This window comes from Sebastes fasciatus, chromosome 17 (assembly GCF_043250625.1).
Source record: "Sebastes fasciatus isolate fSebFas1 chromosome 17, fSebFas1.pri, whole genome shotgun sequence".
NCBI lineage: Eukaryota > Metazoa > Chordata > Actinopteri > Perciformes > Sebastidae > Sebastes > Sebastes fasciatus.
Window position 1 is genome coordinate 10,394,284 of NC_133811.1, and position 18,911 is coordinate 10,413,194.

General features: G+C 41.5%; 1 protein-coding gene across 1 annotated transcript in view; it reads right to left on the minus strand.

The window, feature by feature from the left end:
* Window positions 1–18,426, minus strand: part of kpna6 (karyopherin alpha 6 (importin alpha 7)) — a 65,015-nt gene extending 46,589 nt beyond the window's left edge. The window contains exon 1 of the mRNA XM_074613932.1: window positions 18,346–18,426. The gene's annotated coding sequence lies outside the window, so the exon portion shown is untranslated. The remainder of the gene's footprint in view (window positions 1–18,345) is intronic.
* Between the last annotated feature and the right edge of the window lie 485 nt (window positions 18,427–18,911).

The following is an 18,911-nucleotide window of genomic DNA, read 5'->3' on the forward strand; positions in this document are numbered from 1 at the left end:
CGGGTATAAACAAGATGTAGCCTATTAACTAGCAAAAAAGATATCTTTTTAAATAGTTTTATATACAGACTTTTGTATAAATTATCTATTAAGTGTGTTATTGTGATTTTAGTTATACATGTGCAAATTTCATTTCGACAACCTCAGAGCATACAAATCCCTGTGATCTTTGGCACCCCCCCATCCCCCTTAAGGGTGGCCTGAACCCCAGGTTGGGAACCACTGAGTTAACAATTAGTAATATTAATCTTCTAAATAAACTAGTATATATATCTGTAGGAACTCATAAATTTACATTATTGCTGGTTAATTTTTACATAAAAAAATAGTTTTGAAGGTATTTGAGTAATAATACAAAGTATTGGAGATACTTTTTATCTGACAATGGTCTTTGCTTTCAAATAGATTTTACCTCATATGTCCACACTTTCTGGCTCTCATATAGTACTGTTACGGCTGCACCGACATTGCAAACATATCTAAAGAAAGCATGAAAGCATACGTCTGGCAACTTCTAGAACATGAACATTGAGATGTCTTGAATTTGACAATGTACAGACAGTATATTGCCTTTAAACGTCACTGTAACACAATGAAATGGAAACAATCACTAATTAACTGCTGTAAGAAATGTCAGCAAGGTGTAAATGTGCTTACAAAAGGGTTTCAACTACATAATTACATTTTCAATCATGAATACTGGTTTTGAAGCCAGTCTTTCAATAATAGATAATTAGAAAACATGTTGACATCTAAAGCAAAAGATCCATTGTTGTCAACGTTCTTCCCTCTCAGAGCCGGTGTTTTGTTGTTGTAATGTTTACTGACTAACACAACAGCAGCACGGACAGAAAGAAGGGGAAACATAATAACGGGAATATTGGAGGTTTGGCCTCTTATTTACAAGCGCATGCAGAGGAAATGTGTGGAACGCATAGACAAAGCCAGACTGCAAAGAACTATTCAGCTAAAAGCCCCTACATGTAGACTATTTATCTCAATATGCCATTTTCAGAGGAATTTAGCATATAGTTGGCTGCAGAGAAATGAGACAGTCTCCAAGCTTTACGCTGGCTTGCAGCACAGAGATAAAGTTAGAACCAAAACAGGTTCGGGCTTCACTTTAAAATGTGTTTGTCTTGCTCAGAAACAAATACAAGCTACATTAAAGCTGTTACAATATTAAAACAATCACATAATTCACTAAATTGTCAAGTACTGATCCAGACTAAAATAACACTATGCTCAAGTTGCCTATCAGCCAAAATGTTTTGCATCAGCAAAACGTATGTATCATCAAGAGATAGCCACAGTCATTGAGTGTCAGACTACTAGTAGGCTAGTAGCAGTGACTCTACGGAGTCTCCGCTGATTGCCTGGCAACCTCACCGGGACGACAAGATTCCAGGAAGTCACTGCGCCCGACCAGGAAATAATCCCGACCACAACCCCCCGTAAAAAAACACAAATTGGCTTTTTTACCCTTTGGTTTTCGTATGGATTAATTAAATATGATATACCATGTTAATTTGTATGCAGATATTGCCGCCTTTGGACAGAGCCAGGCCAGCTGTTTCCCCATTTCCAGTCCGTGGGCTAAGCTAAACTAAGCAAACCTGGCGTAAAGAGTATGGAAGTAAAGAGACGAAACACTGTTTGTTTTTTTTACAAACAGCTGCTACAACCATTTTGGACTGGAAACGCTTATGATATTTATAATATTTTATTGTTCAACACAGGCCATTTAGGTAGAATATGACAATAGAATAGAAATAATTTTGTTTTACTTTTGTACGACACTTTTTAAGCGAATGTTTTACTGGTATCTGGTAGTCGCTTTCAGTCCAATATGGCAGAGGCATAGCTTTGCTGCTGGGCACTGATGTTGCAATGGAAGAAAAAATTGACTGTCACTTCTTGGCAATATATGTGTTTGCCTGGCGGTAGCTTCATATTTACTGTTCAAACATGAGGCTGGTATCAAAGTTATCATCTAACTCTTGGTTGAGAAAGCTGATTATTTCCCAAAATGTTGAACTGTTCCTTTAAGAAAAAAATATTTTAAAACTTGTCTCAGTTTTAAAACAATAATATAAGAAAATCATATTCATTAAATAGTGAAATAAAGATGTTGCATAGTAGCCATAGTGTCCCATATACAGCATATACAGTTCATTATTCCATGGTATATCTCACTTGTATTGAGTGAACAATTCAAGCCCAATTGCCATTTTTATGGCTTTATCACTTTAAAATCCCAATAGGCCTATTTGCTGTTTTTGAAATTATATTTCCGTGATATTGAATAATGTGTTCGCAACTTCCCATCTCGTGTTCATACATTGATCCATTTGCTTGTGTCATGCTGTGCTCTTGCTGTTTCTTCACCTGGAGCGGCTAACTACCAACCCCTTTCCCCGAGGCTGAATTGCTAACACAGGCAATTTCTGGCGTGGTGTCGGCCCAAGAGGGGGTGGGATCAATTGGGGCCAGACAACCCAGGCCACCTCTGAGGGGCCCCCGGCTAATTTGGCCCCACCACTAGAGACACCCAACAGCCCCTGCCCCTCACCCTTGACCTCTCCCTGACCCTGTTACTGTGGTGACAGTTAGCAGTAAATTCATTCACCTTACCTACCTGGACTGCCTTCTCTTTTTCTATGGTTGCTAGTTGGATTTGTGACCTCAGGACGCCACACTGAATATAGTTGAAGAAGAAAACTGAGATGGCAGAAACGACCGGGGATTTTTGCTGTAGTAGTGGCAGTAATTCACATGAAACACACGGATGTTTCAGGGACATAAGTGTCAAGTGCAGAACACAGAAGTAGAGTACAACATATTTAACTGTGAACTGTCTAATGTAGACATGTTCCTGACTTAACACACTATTCTATACCATCAAATATATTAGTTTAGACAAAAACCTTTCACATGCCCATTTTTCTATTCTGTCTATTGTAATGTCTAAAGATTGAATGTGAATGTGTTTGCCACAAATGTCCTATTGGACCAACTGTACAGAGCCGTAGCTAACTAGAAACGTACCTCTAGAGGAGTGCAGGAATGAGTCCTAATACTTTGAGTTTGTCTAGACTCTTTTATCATAACCTACTGTCTACCCAAGGTCTACAAGGTAAAGCTGAAAAACATTAAATTCTTTGTTTTACTAAAATACATTTAGTCTGTTTGTCTTGTATATGGATCCAAGGCCATTTTTCCTAGCAATTTCACATCAGCCAACCATATTTCCTCCTCTTTCTCAGTCATCTATCTGCATGACCTCCAGCCAGGTCTGACCTTGTGAAAGAAATGACAGAAAAGCACCGTTGAGTGTTGATGAAAAGAGAGCATATATTTGAAGACAGCGTATTAATGAAGTGACAGGCACTAATTCAAACTGAAATTCTCACAAATATCCGCACGCACACACACACACACTGTCACATACACACAGCGAGACTCCTGGGAACGATGGATCTTGATTAAATGTGGGGAAGGAGGGAGCAGGGGAAGCGGAAGACGACACGTCAGAGTCGTTTAACGTAAAGTTATGACACTTTTATGAGGCCTGCTTTGAAAATTGGCGAATACAGTACACAAACACACACACACACACACGTACGTACACACAACAAGAGGCAGGTATGTCTGGCTCAACAACAAATTCCTTTACACAGCACATAACAGGCTTCAAATCAAGCATACTGATCGGCACTAAGCCATCTCTTCCTGTACAGTTGGAACGGATCTCTCTCCTGTCTCACAGTCAATTTCAGAGCCTCTCTTGATGGAACGACCTTGGGCCGAGGACTCCTATTTTTTAAGCTTCATTTTGGCAACTGTCAGCATGTGTGTGCAAGTGTCTGTGTGAGCGTAGAAACGCCCACGTGTGCTAGTCTGTCGTGATTCCTGAGGGAAAAAAAAGAAAAAAGAAATCCTTTGTGCTTTGCTTTTTGTGCACATAGTTGGAAGCTCCCACACTTTTGTCCTGTGACGCATTCGGAGTCTGTCAATCAATAGCCTCCAATTACGAATATAATACACTCAATTGACTCGACGGGCGGGCGGCTAGATTGCAGCGTGGAAAGCTATTAAAGGGGAGCGCCGTGGCGTGCAGAGAGGCGAGCCCCAAGAGTTGTGTGAGCGTGCGGGGAGGGGTAAGGGGGGCAGACGGGGCTGAATGGAGGACGCTGTCAGGAACTAATAGCTTTGGGATGTAGTGCTGGGCTGTGTGTGTACAGGAGAATGCGGGGTGGGGAGGATGGGAGATGTTACTGATGAGACAGAGAGGGTTTACGCATGTGGGATGGCTTTGGGATTGGGGGAGGATTGTAAGGTGCCATCTGCATGTATTTGTGGTTGAGAAGTGTATGCATTTGACAATGTAACAGCAATCCCGTGCCACGCCAGCCAGCCAAACCAACTCCACCACGCGCAGCAGACTGCTACATGATAAAGTGACTTCTCCGAGATTGAGAGCCACCTCTGCTGTGATACACCTCTGTCAGGAGAAGACAGGCATAAAATAAGAGGGACTGAGGCAAGATAGCGATAGACAGAGAACGGCGACGGGGGAAGGGGGAGGTGTGGGTGGAGGATAAAGAGGACTCCGGAGATAACTAAAGCATTTGAGAGACAGATCTGAGGAAATGACAGAGAACGAAAGGCAGAGATAGGGTATTGGACAGCTATTTATTCTCATAAATATGACTGGCGAGGCATCGGATCCTCCAAAAAGTAGAATCAGGGAGACAAGCAGCAATAAAGGGGGGGAACAGAGAGACAGACAAGAAAAGAAATAAGGCTGAGATGATGAGCAATGAACCGAGAAAGCGATGAAATCACTGCTTTCTGCTCATGCTTATTTTTTGGTTGATATCACAGATATACGTATATGTTGAGATTGAACCACATGGTTGGACTCCAAAAAGTATTTGTTATTGACAGCTTTCTTCAGACTGGGACAGACATACATTGTGGTCCCATTGCTGTAGTCAAAGCATGCTTAGTCAAATAGAAGTCAAGTTCAGGCCCAGCTATAAAGGACTTGAGACTAACGGCGTCCCGTTGTCCTGATAATGCTACATCGTGAACAACAAAATCGTGTTGAAATCGGCAGGAGGAGAGCTAGTAATGTTAGCTGTAAGCAGCCAGCACAGTCCTGCTTGGCTAAATAACGAAGCTAACAGCTAATGTACGGATGTTGCATTGAGTTATATTATGATGCTTTCAAGCTCTAGTTCAAGCAGTAAAAATGAATATTGATGAGTCTGGTTTGGAGGAGAAACACACCTAATTTTAAACATTATGAAAGACATCAACAGGTTTTTGGATATGTGCAAATTACGCAACACAAACCTTTTCAAGAAGGTGGTTGAAGGAATGAAAGAGGGAGGCGGTGTTCACAGGGTCAAACAAGTTCTCAACCGCTTACGTTAAGCGGAGTATGAACGGCTGCGTGTAAACGGGAATACTCATTCAAGGTCAATGCCTAACTGTAACTATTCAAGTTCAATGCCTAACCTTAACTATTCAAGGTCAATGCTTAACCTTATCTATTCAAGGTCAATGTCTAAACTTAACCATTTTAGGTCAATGCCTAACCTTAACTATTCAAGGTCAATGCCTAACCTTATCTATTTGAGGTCAATGCCTAACCTTAACTATTCAAGGTCAATGTCTAAACTTAACCATTTTAGGTCAATGCCTAACCTTAACTATTCAAGGTCAATGCCTAACCTTAACCATTCAAGGTCAATGCCTAACTTTAATTCTTTGAGGTCAATGCCTAACCTTAACTATTCAAGGTCAATGCCTAACCTTAACTATTCAAGGTCAATGTCTAAACTTAACCATTCAAGGTCAATGCCTAACCTTAATTATTTGAGGTCAATGCCTAACCTTAACTATTCAAGGTCAATGCCTAACCTTAACCATTCAAGGACAATGCCTAACTTTAATTCTTTGAGGTCAATGCCTAACCTTAACTATTCAAGGTCAATGCCTAACCTTAACCATTCAAGGACAATGCCTAACTTTAATTCTTTGAGGTCAATGCCTAACCTTAACTATTCAAGGTCAATGCCTAACCTTAACCATTCAAGGTCAATGCCTAACTTTAATTCTTTGAGGTCAATGCCTAACCTTAACTATTCAAGGTCAATGCCTAACCTTAACTATTCAAGGTCAATGTCTAAACTTAACCATTCAAGGTCAATGCCTAACCTTAATTATTTGAGGTCAATGCCTAACCTTAACTATTCAAGGTCAATGCCTAACCTTAACCATTCAAGGACAATGCCTAACTTTAATTCTTTGAGGTCAATGCCTAACCTTAACTATTCAAGGTCAATGCCTAACCTTAACCATTCAAGGACAATGCCTAACTTTAATTCTTTGAGGTCAATGCCTAACCTTAACTATTCAAGGTCAATGCCTAACCTTAACCATTCAAGGTCAATGCCTAACTTTAATTCTTTGAGGTCAATGCCTAACCTTAACTATTCAAGGTCAATGCCTAACCGTAACTATTTGAGGTAAATGCCTAACCGTAACTATTTGAGGTAAATGCCTAACCTTAACCAGTCAGTTACCTTCTAGACACTTCCCACAGACATTGCCAAAAGACGTTGCCAGTGAAGCGGCACCAGTTACATTTACTCCGAAACGTACTTGGCAAAGCAAATTATTGATGTATAAATTTGTTTCATAGACAACAGGGATAGAGTAAGAGTACTGTGTTTTGTAGCCTGTAGAGTTTTTATAGTAAACCATGTCTCATGGAGAGATAATGTAGTGGCTTCACTGTAGGGTGCAAACTGTGGCTATTGAAAACAGCTCTGAGGTGAAATGTCACAAACTGTCTGTGAAATAGCACAAGAAGCAAGTTGAAGCTGTGTGTCTGTACTGTGATGCATGAGCCAGTATACGGCACCTGATCTGATGGGAAATTTAAAGTTATTTATGGGACACTGTTTTCTTCAATACATGTTACTGTGTGGACTCAACCAGAGCAATCAATGTCAGTGAAACTCTCCCTTAAACCATAACCAAATTTTAGCTAAAATAATGTACTCTACTAGTTTTCTGTCTGGGCTTTCTGGTTATTAAATCCCCGTCCAAATTATGCGCCTCACATTTTGGACACAGTGCATATCAGGGCTCTCCCCCTGAGGCCCAAATTCTCTAAGAACTTGTCTCGACTTTAGCTACACCACAGAATATGTCAATGTTGGAAAGAGAGAGGGAAAAAAGTAGCAGGTCTGTAGAAAATCCAAGCCTGTTACAGTTTCCAGGTCAGCAACATTAACCTTAAACACATCCTCCATTTCTGAGTTGTCTCTACTTCCTCCTCTGCAAGAACAAGTTGAGCAACTTTCTAACTTTCTCTCTCCTATTTTTTTTCTCAGTAATGTAATCAGCAAGTTAACTCGAAATAGATGGCAACAGAGAGAACAGGACCTCCAGAAAAGACGATCGGCCGACTGTCTGCAGGGGTGGGTGTGTGTAGATGTTCGAGGTCAATTACATTTCGTCGAGCTGAGAACAGGATGGAGAACAGACTGGAAACTCAGACTGCACTCAAACGCATCCATGTGTGTTCTCAGTCTTTCCTTGTAGACCTTGTCTTTTCCTGTCGCTTCATCATCAGCACAATCAAGTAGGTTCAAAGATGCTACATTTTAAATTCAGAGCATTAATATAGCAGCAAACAACTATTTGCAATGTAAAGATATAGTGAATGTCTACCTGAGCAGATAATGAAACCTGGCGTCACGGGAAGGCTTATAAATGACACATTACACGGACATTCCACATGTCATGAGAACGCATTTTAGGCTTTTCGCATGTCATTTGAGCGCCACGCAACAAAACTAAGTTAACGTCTGCAGTTAGGTTGAGGCAACAAAGAAAACGTGCATGGCTGAGCTTCAAATAAGTATGTAAACTAAACAAAATACGTACAGAAACAACGTAACATACGTATGGAAAACCTGTCACAAACTTCACTTAAAAACACGTGACCAAACAAAACACCGTCCCGACCCATGCCGTAGTCAGGGAAGCTTAACGCCCACCCTCTGGTTCGCCCCCCTAGGTAAACGCTGTTAGCTCTGTCAGCACTGTTGCCATCGTTTTCACTGTTCATACTGTTAGCACCGTTAGCTGCTAGCCGCCGGCTCAGCTGTCGCCATGTTGAGAGCCATGTGGAGGAAATCCCTCAATAATAGATATGCCAGCCCGTTCTCATTCCCAGTGCGTCAAATACCGACGCTTTGTCACGCCCCTCGGCGTGTGATACCGACTCACAAGGCACCCTTTAGTGTCTGTATGAGATGCACCATGCTTTTAAGTACAATGCAAACCCATCTGCGTCAATATTAAATGCTCAGAGAAAGAGGTCAGGGAATGTGGTGACGTAGTTTAAGAGTGAAAATCATAAAATGGATGGGTCCAAAAAAAACAGGGCTTTCGTCTCCAAAGACCGCTGTTCATGTTCCGTGCATAAAGTTAAATTTTCACTTTACAAACGTGTTGTAATTTTAAGCCCAATCATGATGTTTCTAACTATCTAAACTAAGTGTTTTTTTTTGCCAAAACCTAAGCAAGTGTTTTTGCTTGAATTCAGGTTAACCACGTGTTTACTGCGACCGTAAAGAACGTGTTGGATATGCTCTGAATTTGGAATTTAGCGCCTTTAAAACAGCCTTTCCCACCAGACCAAGATTACTTGTTTGTGCTGCTTTAAGGTAAACACCAACCCAAAGCACAAATCACACACGTGTAATTCGCCGCTGATCTCAGACAGTTCAGTCAATGTTTGTGAAGAGCTCAAGAAACCCGAGGCTGCAGCCTGTGATGTCAAATGCGTAGAAATTAAATAGAGTGAAGCCTGTCTTTGTGCAGAATACAATATTTATCTAAGCTTTAACATCTAATTCAACTTTATATGTAATATTGTTAGGAGAAAATGTACTTGTACCCTTAATCAGCCAGGATACTGTCACTGTGTGCTCACGGTTACCACTCTGTTATTCACAGAGCGTGGAAGTGCTCTTAGATTTGTTTCTCAAAGACAAGCCTTTCAGTGTCTTGCCTTTCTTGTTCCTGCCTTTGAAGGCTTGTTTACGCCCATAAACCATAGACCCAACTATCCAAAATCATAAGAGTAACATGTAGGAGATGTGCTTCGGGGGTAGATTTTCCTTTTAATGTGTCACATTAGGAGCATCATCTCCTCTGTCAGACCCACTGCTGCTGAGTGCAAAAAATATTCCAACTCCACCAGAAATAAATAATATTTGCAGCTAATATTCACCCCTCAAAAATACTTAACATGGTTTATGATCAATAAAACATCAGGCAGCCATCAGAGCGTCTTTGATCTGAGGCATTTCATCTGTGTTCTGAATATGCTGCATGCTTCAATATTCGTCTAAGAGGAGAAATGTGGATTTGTGTGTGCGAGTCTGTATTCATGCTCTCATGGACTTATGGGGTCATGCTAGGTTGTGTGTATTTGCACCAATGCGTATGCTTGTGTGCTCGGCTGTATGGGAAGAGTGAACCCGCCGTGGCCAGTGGGAGTATTGACAGAAGACTGTGTGCAACCCATGTAAAATTCATGTACTGTGCTGCTTTAACAAAAGAGCTCTGGAATGGTTTCTGGGGGAAGATTATGCCGGAGCAACGGGAGGACAGAACCGAGGAAAACAAGACGGACGAGACAACGATACGAAGGAGGAAAGGTGAATCTGCCTTTGAGGAGAGGAAAAAGAAAAGCGAAAATGATCCCCCTGGACAGTCAAAGGGTTGAGTGAAGCCAAAGCGAGGCGCCCCAAGCCTGTTTGCAATAACATCATCGCCCAGAGAGATAGAAAGACCATATGCTGCCCAGCTTGAGCCGCATTACAAACTGAAATTTCTGACTTTCCAAACTATTGAATTTAGCAAATGGAGCCAAAGCATGAAGCGATAAACTTTTCCCCTTGCTCCCTCTTCTCCTTCATAAAAACATGCTAAAATACACACGTGCAGATAGACACATTTAAAGCATCATGGGACTACTATGATCATGTATCAGGGTGTGGAGAAAGCAAAGAGAGAGGAGTAACAGTGACCATGTTTACCAGCACACTAATGTTCCACTATCATTCCGAATATGGCAATATTCATTATTTGATATGGGTCATGTAAACAGCATATTCCTTTTGGATAGTCCGATTCAGGCCTTATTTCAAATGGAGCATTTTCCGATGAAGACATGTGGGATATGCTGATATTATTCAGGTTTTAGGAGCATTCTTTAAACATGTATACAGAGACACACTCTTGCCTGTTTACGACCATCTATGTGCGTTGAACACAAACCAACTAGCCAACAGTGTGCAAGGCTGGCGTAGCTAACCTGACTCGCTATATGGTTTGAAGCATCTGAGAAGCCATTATTGAAACTGTTTGCAAAAGTGGAGGCACTTTCAAAAAATACTTTCTAAGTGGTTGAATGATGTACTTGTCAATCAAACTCGGCCAGTCGGACTCGGGAGTGAAAACATCTTTTCCATCAAGAAAAGCCTTCAGTGCCGTTCTTTGCTCTTCTTTCAATGAAGACATATTCTCCAGTTCTGATGTAACTGATGCTATTGCAGTTATACTAACCTCTTAAGGAGCCGCCATTGTTGTTTAGATTGAACAGTCGCCTCTCCGTGTCATCACACACATCTAAGCCACGCCCGTTGATTGGTCCATGATCTGGCTTGCCAGACACAAACGCATCACTTGAAGCCTGACAAGATGGATTTTTCGACACCAACCTTTTCAAGAAGGTGGTTGAAGGAATGAAAGAGGGAGGCTGTGTTCGCACGGTGGAACAAGTCCGCCACCGGTTACGCTAATTGGAGTATGCACGGCTGCATGTAAACGGGAATATTAGTGGAATATCATTTCCATTCGCCATTTAAACAGCTTAGTAGGAATATTGTCTTTTTCGGAATAAAGGCCCAGACACACCAAACCGACATCAAAGAACTTGCAGCTATGAAAGCCGACTGTTACGTCGCATCACTTGTCTTGGCTGACAAGTCTCACTTGAACACATCGTAAAGACTACAGCTGACGGCAATTTGTCACGTACGTTATGCATCTACATGAGATGAAATAAATCTCCACACCAGCAGGCGGCGGTGGTATGTATTTGTCATACAAAAAAGGAAACTGGAAAACCGAGGACGGCGGATATACAAGCCGTTGTTATGATACGTACATGAAACAAAGCGGCGTTTGCCGACCATTTTCACACCACTTAGCTTCATTCCAGATGACCATGTCGATGTGAAAATATCTGTGTATTTGAATGATCAGATGAGATGAAGATGTAAAATGAGAAAAGCCTTCTGTGTTTTTCCTCTTGACTTTACACGTTGGCTTGCTTTCCTCACTTCCGTTTCTCTTCTCGTAGACTGATTCGTTTAAGCTGAACAGCCAGCGCTGTAGTCCGTGAGACAGAGCGTCTCAGTCAGAGTGGATATATGGGCGGCACTGCTCTTGTAATTAAGCCCCCCACTGACTGATTGTGTTCTTCACAGCATGATCCTGTAGCTGTCCACACACCTTTCCCTCTCTCTTCTCTTGGCCAATAACATGGTGCTTGACTTGATGAAGAACGTTTCACTCTTGTTGCGTAAGTCACACTCGGTATGGGGTTTAAATGCATATCGTGTGATGTGACGCACATTTTTTTTTTTCTTTCATCTGACGTCGTGCAGAGCCACAAAAGAAGAGCATGCAAACACTGTGAAGTGTAAAGGCTTTCTTTACGGGTGGCCTGCTTGGAAATCTGTCTCCTTACTTACTCCCTTTCTCCTTATTTGCTCTTGCACGCTGCTTTAAGCTTATTCAACACCTCTAAGCTTGTTATACTGAACACATATACAGGTTACTCCATATGGGGTACAGCTTCCTCTACTGTCGCTACTTTCCCTTCTTCATGCTATTTTTGCACACATCAACATGTGGTGTCCCCACAGTAAACTCATTGTCTTTTTCTACATCATGTCTTCATGGAAACCACCCTCACCGTCTTCGTTTTTTTTTTTTCCCAGCTTGACTTCCTAATTGGGTCGTGGGAGACCTCTTGTTAGCCGATGGGGGGAGTTGTTCTGCTGCGTAAGCCTGTTTTCTCCCTCCAGCTGTTTTGATTCTCCGGCGTTATCCAGAGGCGGTACGCTGAGGCCAAGACGCAGTGTGCGGTCTGCCGATACCTCTGATTTCCCCAGATGTGCTTAGGCACAATGATACCTTAAACATGCCGTTCCCGTTTCATGGATTTCCATTCCCAATCAGAAAAGCAGAGTATGGCCCCACTTGTGGCACAAAAATCATTCCAGTACTTTGCTCTGTTTAAATTAATTGGAAATCATTTGGCCAGTGGGACTATAGGAATAAAGACAAGTTATGTCTGTCAGACACTCTTCACACCTCTATAGCGCCACACTTACAGCACTTGAAGTAAAAAAAAAAATTTTTATCTACATAAAAAAAGCTTTAATAATATATGTTATATATTGTTTTATATTTTTATCATTATTTAATAATAATTGATTGTATTGATAATTTAAAAGGTATTTGACCATATTGGACCATTATTATTACTATAGATAGTGCCAAAAAAGACAAAACGTATTAGCTATAAATAATTATTTTACTATTTATCACAGCCTTCGTCTGAACATTTCATTCTTCTGGAAATGTTTGCCCTGTAAAATCATACTCTGCAAAACAAAAGAGTAGATTCAGAAAACTTTTAAATAATGTTTCATTAATTATATTTGTTCACAAATAAAAAAAAGTTATGACAAACCGTTCACTAATTATTTTTACAAAAAAGACGTGAACATTGTATCGGTAAGTTACATAACCCTCGTTGCCGTGACGTCCAGATGCTCTCCACATTGTTTTTATGTTCATACGGCTGAGGCGCGGCGCAAAAACGCTGGCGCTGTATATTATGAATCGCAGAGAGAACCTGATATGGAGAGGGCCGGCGGCTTGTGAGAAATGCCGGTGCACAAGAAAAAGTCACGATATGCCAAGTGCTGCGTACCGGTGAGTACCAGCCCACTTCGAGCACTGCTTGCGGCAGTGGAGTAAGGGCTGGACGATATGGAGAAAATCAAATATCACAATATTTTTACCAAATACTTCGATATCAATATTACAACTATATTTAAGGACTATTGGTACTTTCACAAAATATTTACACAATGAGATTTTTGATAAATAATCATCTGTAATGTGGATTTAATGACTAAGTGGGTAAAGGGAAATAATAGAACAGCTAGAACAGGCTACTAAGTTCAGAAAATTACATGACTTTACTGTAATGCAGCCTTTAAAACCAGGAAAAGACAACACTTACGCAATATTATGATATCCAAAATCTAAGACGATGTCTAGTCTCATATCACGATATCGATATATTGCCCAGCCCTAAGTGGAGTGACTGTCACTGCTTTCCATATTGGGTAAAAAAAACACTTTGGGTAGCAGTGATGGGTGAAACAGGAGCCATTATGTGGCCTGTACAGATTAAAAGTGTATCTGTTGTGCGAAACCTGTGAATGAATCAGAAAAAAGAACTATACTTACTGCTCATGCTGTGAGTTCATTTTCTGGTATATATTACGTATATTTATATCCACTTTAACAACTCGCAGTTCTGTAGGCTGTGTGATTTGGGCCTATACAACAAACAGGTGGCGGACAAAGCAAATGCCATCATCTCTGAGTCTGCCCTTCCTCACATTCTGTGTTTTTTTTTCGTGCTCCCATCTGCTCTTCAGTCTTAAAGAGCAGAGAAAAACAGGTCTTTACCTCTATCGCTGTGGGCCTTCACACTGCTGGCAAATGGGGAAGGAAGGCTGTGATCGGAGCCACGATGTCAGCAAATGCTGTATGTGATAATTGTAATGGTGATTTGAATTATTCGTGAAGCAAAACATTAACACCTAGCATTGGCAGCAAAGTACCTGTGGTTTCTGACGCACCTCATAATGCTTTTGGTGTGTGTTTGGCCATTTAAAACAATTGGGCTTTTAAACTCTGAATAAACTTAGTACTTGCCGAATTCACACCAGAGCAGCGGCGTAGTGCGGCCTGCAGCGAGCTACCATGCAATGTCTATAAAAAGTTGCGGCGTTTGCTCCCGTGTTCAGCGAGCTGCGGTCGTTTGACTCTGCGACGAAGTGTGGGCAAACAAAAGTTGTGAAAAGTTTCACATTTAGTGGCAAAGTGTGTCCAGAGAATACCCGCAGCCAATCAGTAAAACAGATCCTGTGACTCAGATCCTGTGACTCCCGACACAGAGATGAGGAGGGGACTACGGAGGTCTGGTAACCTCACTTCTTTCTAATTCCACACCCCCAGATGGTTTTCATTTTCAAATTTGTAGTCTTCAGACTCAACCAATGCTGCCTCAAGTGACATCACTTGAGGCCCGTGGCTTAGTTAATACAGTGCCATGTGGAGCAGTAGAGAGATATGGAGCTGTATAGGGACCTGCTTTCCATCTCATCGGTTACATGTGGGTGTTTATTTACAGATTGCCTTATTGCCTAGATGATTGAAACCCATCAGTTCAATAAGAACCATTTTTGTAAAGTTTACTTGTGCTATAGAGATCATTAGGGCCTTAAATGCTTAAGTGTTCTCCAGTACGTTCTGCGTAGGAGGCAGCAGCCAGTAAGAGCTTAAAAAGCGGGCTGTCTTTGGCTCCGTCGTGGAGCATCATCCAAATCGCTGTGAGAAGGTATAAGCAGGAGACACGCCAGACAGAGTGATGTGCTTCTTAATGTCTACCAGGTGCCACGTTCTCATTATCACACCCATAACAGCTGGGAGACGCTGGAAAACAGCCTCATCATCAGGATTACTCTATAGATTGTGATTTTGAAAATGTGTGTGTGTGTGTGTGTGTGTGTGTGTGTGTGTGTGTGTGCAGTAACTGTATGTGTGTAAATGTACATGTCTGCAAATGTTTATGTGTATGCATGGATTTCACATCTGTATATCTGCATATAGCAGTGTGTGTGCACATCTGGCATGGAAGCATTTTCAATGCTCCATTATTTTTTTTATTGCAATTCAGCCCTTGCCCTTACACACACACACACACACACACACACACACACACACACAAACATGATAATCCATGATATATTTCCCCCAACTTCAGCCCCGCCCCCCCCCCGCGCTGCTCCTCTCTCCTTCATTTTTACCTCCATTTCCCGGTGTGATTCGCCCGTCCCAGAAGCAGAGAAATGTGTGAAGTGTGTGTTGAATCTAGATGGAGTGAGGAAGCGGCGTGTTGCCCTGTCACTCCGTGTGGCCTTGTCACACACTCTCGCTGTGTGGAGTGGCTCTGACATGTCCTCTGGCCCTGCCCATCAATTATAGATGGAACCAGGTGCCAGAGAGCGTATACTCCAAACACAACACAATATCACACACACGCACAGGTAGGGCTGCATCTGGTGACCAGCACGGCACCAACAAATATGCTTAAATAAACAAAATAAAGCCATCTAAGAAAAGTGTCAGGGCATTTGAGGAGAAATTTAAGACGTTGAGGATGATAACAGGTTGAATTGACCGACCATTTTCTAAGCCCTGTCCCCCCCTGAGCTCTTGTGCGGCACACAGGCAGTTTACAAAAATGGTGGCAGACTTACCATCGAAATTCTTAGTAAACAAAAACCCTGTTCCGTAATTCACATTGCGGATATAACTGAGTAGTGGATATCCGTGATGACAAACCCCATACACATGAATGGCAAAAGTAGTTTGAATCGTACCAGTCAACATGTAATTATGGATATCTAAAATTAGAGTTTTGCTTCGTCAAAATGACGTTGCAGATATCTCTAATGAATATCCTGTCTAGCTATTAATGTTCAAACGCCTTGCCATAAGACACAACCCTCAATACTCTGTAAATGCAGAGTATTCCTCTTGCTACCCATGCACGCCTCCATGCACGCCTCTTTAGTGGAGAAACCCAAAGCTTGACAGCTACGGTTGCTACACTATGATTAGAAAAATTCCTGTTTATGGGAGATGTTTAGAAAACAGTCAGTTGTGGCGGTTTGAAAAACACCATGTGACTGTCACTTAGGCGGCTTTTGTCTTCATCAGAACAGCACGCTTTCTCCTCAAGTAATTTTTGCTCACTGGCTGCTCACTTCCCCTGTCTGAAAGGGAGAATGAAAAGCTGGAATGATGTATGCAGGGACGCTTGGCAATCGTCAAAGCATCAATCAAATGTTTTAACGCCGTGTGTTCTATTCATAGAGAGTCATTAATCACAGAGGAGGGTGTCTAGCTGCTGCCTCAAAAGAGCCTGTAGCGACGATGGAGGCGGAAAACTTTTTTTCTCTCTGAAACTTGAAACTGAGCTCCTTATCTGTGGAGTACGGATCTGAACAAAATGTAGGCGTTAACCTTCAACACTGCAGAGTGCGTCTCCAAATATGTGAGTGTGGATCTTGGAATGAGTTCATGAATATGTACACCTCACTAATAAAATGCTGTGAGCCTTTCGCATCAGTGTTTTTTGTGGAGACGGAAGCACGCGGACACACACACTGCAGCTGTGCATGTTTTTTTCCAGCTGACAGTGTATCGATCAGCCTCTTGTTACATTATGATAGCATTCCTCACAGTGTTATTCACACCATTAGACAGACAGAAAATAGCACCATTGTGAATTCTGCATCACTCTGGTGCCTGTGGGTCTTTTAATGCCTGTCCAGATGGATTTCCTGAAATTAACATTTTCAAAGTCGCTCAGCAGTTTTACTCATACTAATTCATAACAGTTACTAAGAACTAGACGACAACAGGAAATACAAACACGCATTCACACTTTCGGTGGAAAAACACAACAGCTAAGACTTCATCAAAGCTGCACAAAAGATATTCACGTAATGAACGAAAATGATGCATTGCAAAGGTGTTGGGATGAGTAGTACACCCCGAGTATCACCTCTCAGACCACATACAGGTGACGTTATGAAACTGAAACTTTCTCTTAAAGGAACAGTTTGTAACGTTTAGGATAAATGTAATATAATATTAATAAGTAGGTTTTCTTTAGTGTATAATCACCTGAATATAAGAATCGTTGTGTTTTCGTCACCTTAGAATGAGACGTTTATATCTACATAGGGAGCGGATCCTCTTCACGGAGTCCGCCATGTTGCTCCGCCATATTTCTGTCTACAGTAGCCCAGAACGGACAAAACAAACACTATTAACTTTTCCTGCTTCGATACTAAGTCGATAATGTTACTCGCTGTGAGTACTTTGAACTAAATCAGTGCATAAGGTAGAGTATACTTCATGCTTCATGCTACATAACCACTGGTGAAACCAATTCAATTTCAGAACCCATCGGCTATCGGTCTGAAGACGGATGAGCCTCTGGAGGCAAGGAGCTATATTTCTGTGGTTCTGGTGTAGCCAGCGGATATCCGGGCCAAGATTACGACCAGATTGTTTCACAAGTAGCCAATAAAAAGCTAAATCATTGTCAGACGCCTCTTTTGCTCTCCATACGGACTGTTTACCTACATTCAACCAAAGCCTGCTCGAACGTGATTGGTCAATACGACTCGAACTACAAAGTGAAACCGGAACGCTTCCAATAACAAAATCTTGCCCCTGTTTATAGAGATTAAAACCAACCAAACTGACTTAAAGATATGGTTTACAATCCCAACCTCCAAGGAGTTGCCTGATGATTGTGAGTGCCAAGATGTTTAACAATAGGGCAAAAACATATTTCTGCTGCACACACTTCTGTTGTCTGTAATTTATACTTTTTGATTGTGACACACTGGTTTATAACTCTTTGGCTCACAGAAATAAGCAGCCGGTGACAAATCGCCGTGGATAGACTTTTCTTTGTTTTAAAAGGTCACGAGCCAATAATGTTGGGAACCACTTCATCTAAATGACTACGGTCTGCAATTAATTATAGCAATTACGTGAACTTTGTTCCGACCTGTAGGAGGCATTAAGTCCACTTGATAGAAATCATTTTTAAGCAACAATAGAAGGTAGTTAAATACGGGGTGTGAAAATGTGGATAATCAGTTGTTGAATGAAGGAGGATTGTACTTAGAGGATCAGTGAGTTTTCAAATGGTTACCTCATGTGCAGTTGTATGATTAGCTATATGCTGCGAACCACCAGTGGCACACACACCACTAAGTGTTTACACTGAGCAGATAGGTAATCATTGAAATCATCATTAAAATAATTTAATTAGTCATAAACACTCACAGTGGTAACCCCTTTAGGTGGCGATGAGCCTGATGGTAAACTGCATGAAATTCTGGATGCTCGTATTCCTCGAGGATGATCTTTTCCTCCCTGCACAGAAGGAGAGAAACTCTCACTTATGACACATTCATAAAAACAGGGCGTCTTGCTTTTGGCAGAGGAGCGAGCTGATCCCCTGAGTGAGCTCCGCCATAGAAAATAATGAAAAGAAGCATGTTTAAAAGGCCTCGTCTGAACAGTAATAGCTACGTCTCCATTGCATCCAACTGACAAGCTCACATTGAGCTAAATGCAAATTAGGTGGCTGGAAGCAAATAAACAGGCTGTCTTGACATAAAACCGTGTCATAAAAAAACCCACATCGATGATATCTTCCAGGAATTGACTAATTTTGTAAAACAGTATAAAGTAAAACGCATATATAATGTTGTATGAAGGCAAACGTCATGATATTCAATGAGTCACAATGCCAATCTAATGACTGAAAATGTCTCCAGTGTGGGAGTGACAGCACCGTGACATATCTTAGGATGTCATGCGCTGATATTTCAGGACACCCAAATGAC